Genomic DNA, 10,184 nt, shown 5'->3' with positions numbered 1-10,184 from the left:
ATTTAGAGGTACATAATTGTATTCAGTACAAATGTTTAACTGTATTTAGATGTTTAGAGGATTGGTATGTGTGAGCGCCATCATTTTCATGGCAGATAATGATCTGCCGGCTTGTTCGGTGCAATATTTTCTGTAACATGGATGGAGTCATGAGGAAATTACTGGTATCAGACATTGTTACACTCGACTCATCTGGAACAGAAAATAAAAATTAATTGTAAGAATGAAACAAAGAGGGTGGGGGGTGGCGGTGGTGCAGGGGCAGGACTTTGCGAACACCCTGTACAGAAGGAGGTCAGATAAGAGATCAGGGGAGTTAAAAGAGAATTGGAAAGTGACATAGCACAGTGACCAAGCATAACGCCAAACAATTATACCAACATTATAACAGTAAGAGGATAGATCGGGAAGAAGTTAAAATGCTAGGGAATTTAAACGAGGGCTTTAAGAAACATGAGTCAGCAAAGTCATGAAATGACAACTTCCTGGACGTTTTTACTGGGGAGAGCACTAAAATATACCCCCCAACATCCAGCGGGATGGGAACTTCGACATCAGTGAAGCAGAGGTTCCAGAGAGGCTCATAGGTTACATGCATTAGACACAAGATACGTAAAGCACTGACAGACTTTAACAAGGAGTTGATCACGACCTGGGAGGGTCTGACATACTGGAAACAAGCGAGTTTCCCATATTTTAAGAAAAGTGACAGAGACAATACCTGGCAAATACAAACCTGTTGGACAACCTCAAGAATTAGAAAATCAATACAACAGCAACAACAAATTACATTTGCCTTTCACATCGGGAGGATGTTCTAAATCAATTATTAGACACAAACTAGAAGATTATTTTTATGAAAATAATCTAATAAATAATCTGTAAATTCTGCTCCACTTATTCTCAGGGATGATGTAGTGCAAAAGCAACAGAATGAATAAAATCAGAAAGAATTTCTTCACAAGTTGAAGAAATGTGTGTGTATTCTTTCAGATTTTAATCAGTAGCACCATCTTACATCAACAAAGTAATATTGATTATATTTGTAAGAAAATATAGCAGCTATTTGTGCACAGCAAAGTGCCACAAACAACTATGAATTAGACGAATGATTCATTTTATCTGAGGATTGTTGTCTTGGATACCAAGAGAAACTCCCTTCTCTTTTTGAATAGTGTTGTGAGATGTTTAATGTCCCCCTGAACAGTCAGACAGGATCTTGGAGGCGAGAGTGCTACCAATTAAGGGAGTTGACCAAATAACTTATAAATTGATTTAATGCCTATTTTTTTCAATTAATGAAAAGTTGATATTCCGAAAAGTGCTTTCAGTGTTAGAAACATTTCGTTTTTATTGCAACATTTCAAATGGCCTGATTTTTGTAAAAAGAAAAGTTGCTTTTATAGTAGTACAGTAGTTTGTAATTTTACTTTCAGCAATATTTGACAGTGATTTGAGCATTGAGCTGTTTTGGGTCTTATTGTTTATGTTTTGGAAATAAAGCCATAAGATTTTTATGTGCATGACAAATGTCTCTTATTCTTCTTGCTTGGTATGACTATTCATTCTTTACGATGCACACAGTAGAAGTGAGTGCTGACTTTCAGTGAGTGCTGAGTTTTTTAATAGTCCTCCACCCCTGCCACATTGCCCGGCTCCGCCACTGTCTCACACCACAGGCCGCTGAATTCATCATACACAAATTCATAACATCCAGGCTTGACTATGCAAACTCCCTGCTTGTTGGACTCCCCAACTCCTCCCTCCGTAGGCTACAGATCATCCAGAGCTCTGGAGCCAGTGTCCTCTCCCGCACCAGACTCCGTGACCTATCCCTCTGCCCAGCGGGCTCCGGCCTGCTTCACGTCCACTGCCTTCAGCTACTCTGCCCCCAATTGGGAATGAATAAATTACCATTGAGTTTTTGTTTGGTCAGCCGGGTGTCTGACACATGCAGAAACTCATCACCATTCTTAAAAGTATCCAAACCAAGCTGAGATTTCCATTCATCCCACCTACACATGGAAATCCCAGAGATAGATTGTTGGAATGGAATACGCACTCTCTCCCTGGAGGGACACGTCCTGCTTACCTAATTCCGGAAAGTATTAGGCGCAGGTTGGCACTCAACTCATCATTGAGGGAGTGATAGGGGATCACTGAGATTACAGCCTATATCAGTACTGGAAATTGCTTCACCCTGAGTGACACAAACATCACTGGGTGACCAGGGATATACAAGAACAGCAACTTGCATCTATATAGCGCTCTTTACGCAGGGTAGCTTCCCAGAGCACTTGACACTGGTGGAGTCTGACCCCGAGCAAGGGGGAGAGGGAGGGGGGAGGTGACCATAAGCACAATCAAAAGTGAAGGTCTTCAGGTTAGATTTCAAAGTGGGGAGGAAGGGCCCAAGGTGGAGGGATTGAGGGAGAGAGTTCGGGCATAGTGGCTGAATGCGTGACCTCCAATGGTGGAGTGGAGGAGGCAAGGGACAAACAGGAAGCTGGAGCCGGCTGAGCGGAGGCGCCGGGTGGTGGATTGGGTAGTGAGAAGGTTGGAGAGGTGCCAGGGAGTGAATGGATTTGAACACGAGTGTGAGGATCTTGGTCGATCCATTCAGTGATGGGGAGTCAGTGGAGCCCGGCCAGAACTGGTGAGATGTGGGTACGGAGTTTGGTCTTGATGTCTGCCAGACAAGCTGATAGAACATCGGCGGACCTGGAGTTGATGCTGAAGGAGGCAAAGTAGATTTGTGTGTCATCCGCATGCAACAACAACAACAATAAAATTACATTTATAGAGTGCCTTTCACGTTGGGAGGACGTCCCAAGGTGCAAACGTGGAAGTTTATTCCGTGTCTGTGAATGACATCACCGAGAGGGAGCACATAGATGAGGAAAAGTAGAGCGCCAAGGATGAAGCCCTGGGGTACCCCGCAGGTGACCGGGTGGGGGTGGGAGGAGAAACCATTTATTGATATGAAATGGAGGCGGTTAGTTAAGTAGGACTCGAATCATACGAGTGGGGCCCCATTAAGGTAGATGAGGGAGGAGAGCCGATGGAGGAGGATGGCATGGTCGACTGTGTCGAACGCAGCAGAGAGATCCAGGAGGATGAGGAGGCAGAGGGAGCCATGTCGTTTGTGACTTTGACAAGTGCTGTTTCTGTGCTGTGGGCAATCAGGGTGAAAACCAGGAGGGAGTGAAGGGGGAAGTGTGACTGAAGTTGACCTGCAACAATGCATTCCAGGACTTCAGCAAGGAAGGGTAGGTTGGAAATGGGACAGCAGAATGAGACCACGCGATAGTATGAGAACAAGTAATTTATAGAAAAAACACTTAGCTTTTCAGTTGATGGTTGGAACGCAATCATTGTTTCATACTAAAGTTGTTGTTTCATTGAATGGTAAATATGACTCATGTGGAATATAAACTAGTATCACAGACCAATATGGCCGAAGGGCTTGTTTCCTTGCTGTACAGTTTGTTTAAATCTATGGAATATGTTGGTGTATGTGATGTTGTGAAATACAGTAATGACTGCAGGATAAGACAGGTTTGAAGGTCCCTGAACAGTCTGGATAAAAACAAATTTGTAAATCATACTTTTCACTCAAATTTCTTTTACAAATGTGGCTCCATTGAGCAATCGTGTATCAGTCGTCAGGACAATTTCTAGAAAAAAATGTTTTCAGTAAAATGCATGGACGAGCACAGCAGAACAAGTATTATTTAAAGGTTGGTTTAAAGTTTGGCCTTTATGAGGCTGAAATATAAATCTGTAAAGCTCGTGTGGGAATGCTTTAAGATGAGTCAAAATGTAAGCACATAGATGTATACTGACACTTTCGCTATGCTTCACATTAGTTAAGTCGGTTGAAACTGAAATGAATCTCAGATTGAGTAGCTATTACTCAGTTTCTATTCACAAGGCTTTCAAAAACACTTTTTTTTTATTTTCAATCAAAATCATGCAAAAGGCCTATTGTGCACATCCTCCAAGTCAGCATGGGTTTATACACAGCACCAGTGAAGGATCCTGCTTTGTTGAACAAACTGAACACAGAGTATAAAGCTCATGAAACAGTGGTGTAGCTCAGGTGGTTCTTGGGGGCCCTACACTAGTATCACAGAGGTTCTGGTAAAGATGGTCCATGTAATCTTCTTTACAAAGCCTCTGATTAACTTTTTTTAAAAAATACTATCCCTCTAACGAGACCCAGTGCTGCCTCTGCTGACAGCATTACTGCAATCTGGGTCTGGCAACAACAACAACAATAAAATTACATTTGTAAAGCACCTTTCATGTCGGAAGGACGTCCCAAGGCGCCGGACCCGAGCTGGGGGTCGGGGTCAGGGAGTGTGGAGGGCAGGGGGATCAAAAGCACGGTCGAAGAGGAGGGTCTTGAGATGGGTCTTGAAGGTGGCAAGGGAGGATGCGAGGCAGAGGGACTGCAGGATGGAGTTCTAGAAGATGGGGGCAGAGTGGTGGAAGGCCGGCCCGCTAATAGTGGAGCGAGAGAGGCGGGGGACGTGAAGCAAGCCAGTGCATGCTGAGCAAAGGGAGTTAGCAGGATGGTAGGACGTTAGTAGGTCGCAGAGGTAGGGGAGAGAAATTGGGAAGAGGTGGCTGGATCGGGGCAGACTGGGTGGTGGTACATGGGGGCACTGCTGTGGTCCATTTCAAATTCCTGCTACGATTGACGGAGTAGTTAAAAGTCTGGCATTGGGATCACCACTGGTGAATAGCTAGCAACAGGATTGACTGGAGCAGCCTGGGAAGACAGGTGAGTAATGGGATAGAGCAACGTACAGCCCCATGAAAGAAAGGTAGGAGCTATTGGGATAGGATTGTGGAGTCCTGTAGCTCAGTGGTTAGAGCACTCGCTTTGCAAGTGAGAGACCTGAGTTCAATTCCAGGCAGGGCGAAACCTTGGGCAAGTTTCCTTACTCCACACGCCTAATAATAATCCCTCCAAAACAAAAACAATAATAAATTGGTCATTTTCAATCTACGACTGTTTGTGGGACATTGCTGTGCGCAATTGGCTGCCGCGTTCGCCCACAAATATACAGTCAATTCACTTTACAGTCTATTCTGTGAAGCGCTTTGGGACGTCCTCCCGACGTGAAAAGCGCTATATCAAATGCAAGGATTATTATTATTATTATTATTATTATTATTATTATTATTATTATTATAGACATGGAACCAGAAGGCAAGAGTTGGGGCAGTGTTAAAAATAAAATAAATGTAGGTGGGCCAGAATGGATCCAAGAAGAAAATGAAAACAAAAGTTGTTTGATGAAATAACCAAGAGCAATGATCAATGCAATGGGGGTAGGTTTGGTAAATATGGATATTCAGAAGTTTTTGATAAGGTGCCGCATAGGAGGCTTGTTAAAGAAATGAAGGTGCATTGTATTAGTGGAAAGATAGCAGCATGGATACAATGGCACATTGATAGAAAGTTGGTTAAGGAATAGGAAGGAGAGGGCACGAGTGCAGAGTTGTTATTGGCAATGGAGAGATAATACTGAGATAATAAATAATACTGTCCTCTAAGGGTCAATTTTAGGATCACTGCTTTTCTCCATTTATATCAATAAACTGTATTCTGATATAATGGGCACAATTTCTAAATTTGCAGATGATACAAATATAGGGAGCGTAGTTAACAATGAAAAAAATTGTAAGAAACTTCAGAGGGACACAGACAGGTTGGTTGATCAGGCAGAGAAATGGCAAATAAGCTTTAATGCAGACGAATGTGAGGTTATATATTTTGGGAGAAAGAATGAGAGCAAGTATATATTAGGTGGTGAAATATTACATTATTAAATTCTTGCCCTCTTTCACTTATCCTTCTGTGTAGCTTTTTGTCACTATCTGCCCCTTGTTGCTCCTGCATTACAAAAAACAGAGAACTGTTTAACAAATAAATATATATCCAGTATCTTTGAAATTGCTTCCTTTGGAAATTACAGAAGAATTAGTATGATTGTTGTTTGTGGTGATGATATTTACAGCTACAGTAGCTGCTGAGGACATGGTTGCAATACACAAAAATAGAATCCCAAACCGTAACAATACGAGAGTTGATTGCTTTGGTCGCCAGAAAGATACAGCTGCGAAACACACACGTAAAATACACACTAATAGTAATTGCACCATGAGTCCATACAAGAGTATGTCCAAAAAATATTTTTGTATCCACACCTTAATAGTGCATAAGTACATGAGCAATGCTGTCACAGCCAGAATCTGCACTTCAAAGCTGACAGTCTCCTGTCAGGTGTATAGCTAATTTCTGATCCTTGATCTTGGTCTCAAAGGATTCTTATGGTAAATTATCAACAGTATAATATGTGCAAGTACCATAGTCATGCCAATAAAACCCCGGAATTGTTTCCATCCATTTGGATTAATCTTTTACCTCTAAAGACAATATTCAGCAGTTACATATTCCTTTAACATCTGCCTGGTAATCTTATCTGCCCAATCAGTTGTAACAGTATAATTGTTCCCCCAGCAATCAGGATCCATTTAACCCACCCAAATCTGCTAGTTAACCAATTTCCCCAAATATTCCTACACCCCGCCCCGTCACTTTACTAATTCCATCTTCAATTTGTCCCCAATGTACATTTCCCCACCCTAACTGTTTAATTGCTTCCATAATTTGTTTCCGAATTGACTCTCCTGTTCTGCATAATCTAAACTCATAATTTCTTAATTTAGAGATTAATAACACAAATCTAGGCACCTTTATTAGATATGCTAAACTGCGCATCTTATACTTAATCTTATGGTGTCCAAATTAGAATAGAGGTTTCTTAAGTTGGTTATATTGTGATCCCAACATCATAAAGGGTGACTGGGTTGTTATTGACCTGCAGTGACCACTGCCTAATGATATCTGTAATGAGCCATCTTCTTTTCTTAAAATTTCAGGCTTCTCTGGTCCTGCATTCATCCTCGTACCATGATTCGTTTGGAAAAGACTTAGAAAGTCTGGGTCACAACAGTGATCTCGCAACACTTTATTTAACTTGAATCATTCTCATTTATTCCGACAATTACCAGTAAACAATAGCTTTCCCGAATCCGGCAAAGTAGCGTAAAACCCCAAAATATAGCACATAGGCAATACTTTAAAAATACTTTTCAATAGTATCAAGTTTAACCAAACTTTAATAAATCATGCAAACTTATACTCTAAAACCTACTGAGCCTCAACATACCATGACCTCTTGGAAAATGCAGAAGAGATGATTTCACCAAGTTTTACCTCTTCTGGGAAGGTTTCAGAATCTGAGTGGTGTTAGTGCTGTTAGTCGTGTTTAGATTCATCTCCGACCCTCACTCACTTCCCAGAATTTAGCTCAACCGCCCCTCCCTTACACCTCAATTTATTCCATGTGACTGGTTCATCCAATCATTCCCTCATACCCCTTGAGACCCCTGGTATCAACTGTCAAAAGTTCATCAGACACTTAATCTTCCCTTCTTTGACACGTTAAAGTTATATAATCTCTGAGTTTATGGTTTCCCAGACATTGAGGTACCAACCTGTTGCATCCATCAAACCTTATGCTGGTATAAGGCCCAATAATTCCCAGGAATCCTGTAGCTCAGTGGTTAGAGCACTCGCTTTGCAAGCGAGAGACCTGAGTTCAATTCCAGGCAGAGGGCGAAACCTTGGGCAAGTTTCCTTACTCCACACACCTAATAATAATCCCTCCAAAACCAAAAACAATAATAAATTGGTCATTTTCAAACTATTACTGTTTGTGGGACATTGCTGTGCGCAAGTGGCTGCCGCGTTCACCCACAACTATACAGTCAATTCACTTTACAGTGTGTTCTGTGAAGCGCTTTGGGACGTCCTCCCGACGTGAAAAGCGCTATATCAAATGCAAGGATTATTATTATTGTTATTATAAACATAACAAACTCCAAGAAGAGCATCTAATCCTCAGATGACAACATCTGGAGCCCATCGTCGCAAACCTTGATTCACCTCATGATCAGTTGTGTTTTTTTTATTTCAAGTTTGCTTTACAACCTTATAACTTTAATTCTTGTTTTAACCTTTATTCCCCTCTTGCTACTCTAACTCCCATCTTACACCATCCCTCACAACCGTCAAGTGTTAAGACTGAATTGAACAATTTAACAGATTCTGGATGCTCTGAAATGCTACATAAATAAAGGTAAATCCAGGTGGAATCTTTCCCCACGCATTTCGTATTTAAGGGAGATTAAATCCATTTCAAGTAACCCTGACTTCTGAACAGCAGTAGCACTCACACCAAGCTGAAAATCACTGGGTGCGCACAATCTTTCATCTTATTTTTCAGCACAACAAATAGTTTCTCATGGTCTGATTTGATTGAGCTAAATGAGTATCGCTGAAATAAGATCAGACAGCCTGTTTCTGGGAACAAATACTGGATTTTAGATCCTGTCCAACAGCAGCCACTCTGACTGTCCTATTCCCCATTCTCGCCACAAGGCCCATCGGTCCCTGACCCCAGGGGCCAAACTCTTCTCTCTCGTCTACATCCCCACCCTCCCTATCACTCCTCCACCTCCCCCGCCTCGCCACACACATTCTGCCACTAACTGTCCCCTCCGCATCAGCCTTCAAGATGTCTGCTCCCTCTCCAATAAAACACTCACCAACCAAGACCTAATTGTTGACGAAAACATCGACATTCTCGCCCTCACTGAAACATGGATCATTCCAGGCGACACCTTCACCCAGACTGAGGCCACACCACCCGGCTACACCTTCCATCATATCCCATGACCTATCTGCCGTGGTGGCAGTGTGGTTCTCATTTCCCACTCGGCCTATTCCCTTACTCCTCTGGAATCTTCCCTTCCTTTGAGCACCATAACCTTTATCACCCTTTATCTGCTCTACCTCTGCTGACTTTTCCTCCCTTATCTCCTCCCTCAACCTCTCCCTCCATATCAGCTCCGCCACCCACATCCGCGATCACCCCCGTGACCTGTCTGTCAGACACCAAGTCCTGGATGAGAGCTAACTTTCTTCAGTTGATCGTCAACAAGACCGAGGCTCTCCTGATTGGATCCCGTCAGCGCCTCCTCACCTCAGGCACTGACAGCATCACCATCCATGGTTGCACACTCCATCTTGCTAAGCCAGTCCGGGATCTTGGGGTCTTGTTTGACCCTCAACTATTCTTTCTACCCTAAATCTGCGCCATGACCCGCTCTGCCTTCCCCACCTCTGCAACGTCGCCCGGCTCCATCACTGTCTCACACCGCAATTCGCCGAAACCCTCATACACGCTTTCATTACACTGAGGCTCGACTATGCAAACTCATTGCTTGTCGGCCTTCCCAACTCCTCCCTCCACAGGCTGCAGATCATCCAGAACTCTCCAGCCCGTGTCCTCTCCCGCACTAGGCTCCGCGCCCCTATCACCCCCATCCTCGCCCGACTCCACTGGCTGCCCATCACACAGAGGATACAGTTCAAGATCCTGGTCCTCACCTTCAAAGCCCTCCATGGTCTTGCTCCCCCCTATCTCTGTAACCTCCTAACCCCCTACGATCCTGCTCGCTCCCTCTGCTCAGGGGGTTCCAGCCTGCTTCACGTCTTTCACCTCGCTCGCCCCACTATTGGCAGGCGGGCCTTCTGCCACTCTGCCCCCACCCTCTGGAACTCCATCCTGTAGTCCCTCCGCTTCGCCCCTTCCCTCACCACCTTCAAGACCCATCTCAAGACTCTTCTCTTTGACTGTGCTTTCAATCTCCCTGCTTCCCCCCCTGCCCTCCATGCTCCCCAACCCCCAGCTTGGCGGTCCAGTGCCTTGGGATATACTATCTGTCCCACACCTTGGAACATCCTCCCGACATGAAAGGCGCTTTACAAATGTGATATTGTTGTTGTTGGACAAACTGTTAATTTTTCGTTCCCTTCGTTCAGCACACATTGGCCCGCTTCATGTCCTTCTCCTTACTCCATCAGCAGTCTGGCTTTCAGCCTATCTGCTCCTACTCTTTGGAAATCCATCCAAGAGCTTTTCTGACTCACTCCTTCCCTCACCTAGTTCAAGACCTATTTCTTTGACTGAGTCTTCAGTCATCTTACCCCACCCCATACCCCAGCTCAAGTGCCAAGTCAGTACTGTTAAGCCCTTGGG

The sequence above is a fragment of the Callorhinchus milii genome, unplaced genomic scaffold (genome assembly GCF_018977255.1).
Source record: "Callorhinchus milii isolate IMCB2004 unplaced genomic scaffold, IMCB_Cmil_1.0 Scaffold2, whole genome shotgun sequence".
Lineage (NCBI taxonomy): Eukaryota > Metazoa > Chordata > Chondrichthyes > Chimaeriformes > Callorhinchidae > Callorhinchus > Callorhinchus milii.
The sequence above is the reverse complement of the archived record's forward strand: the minus strand, read 5'-3'. Positions refer to the sequence as shown.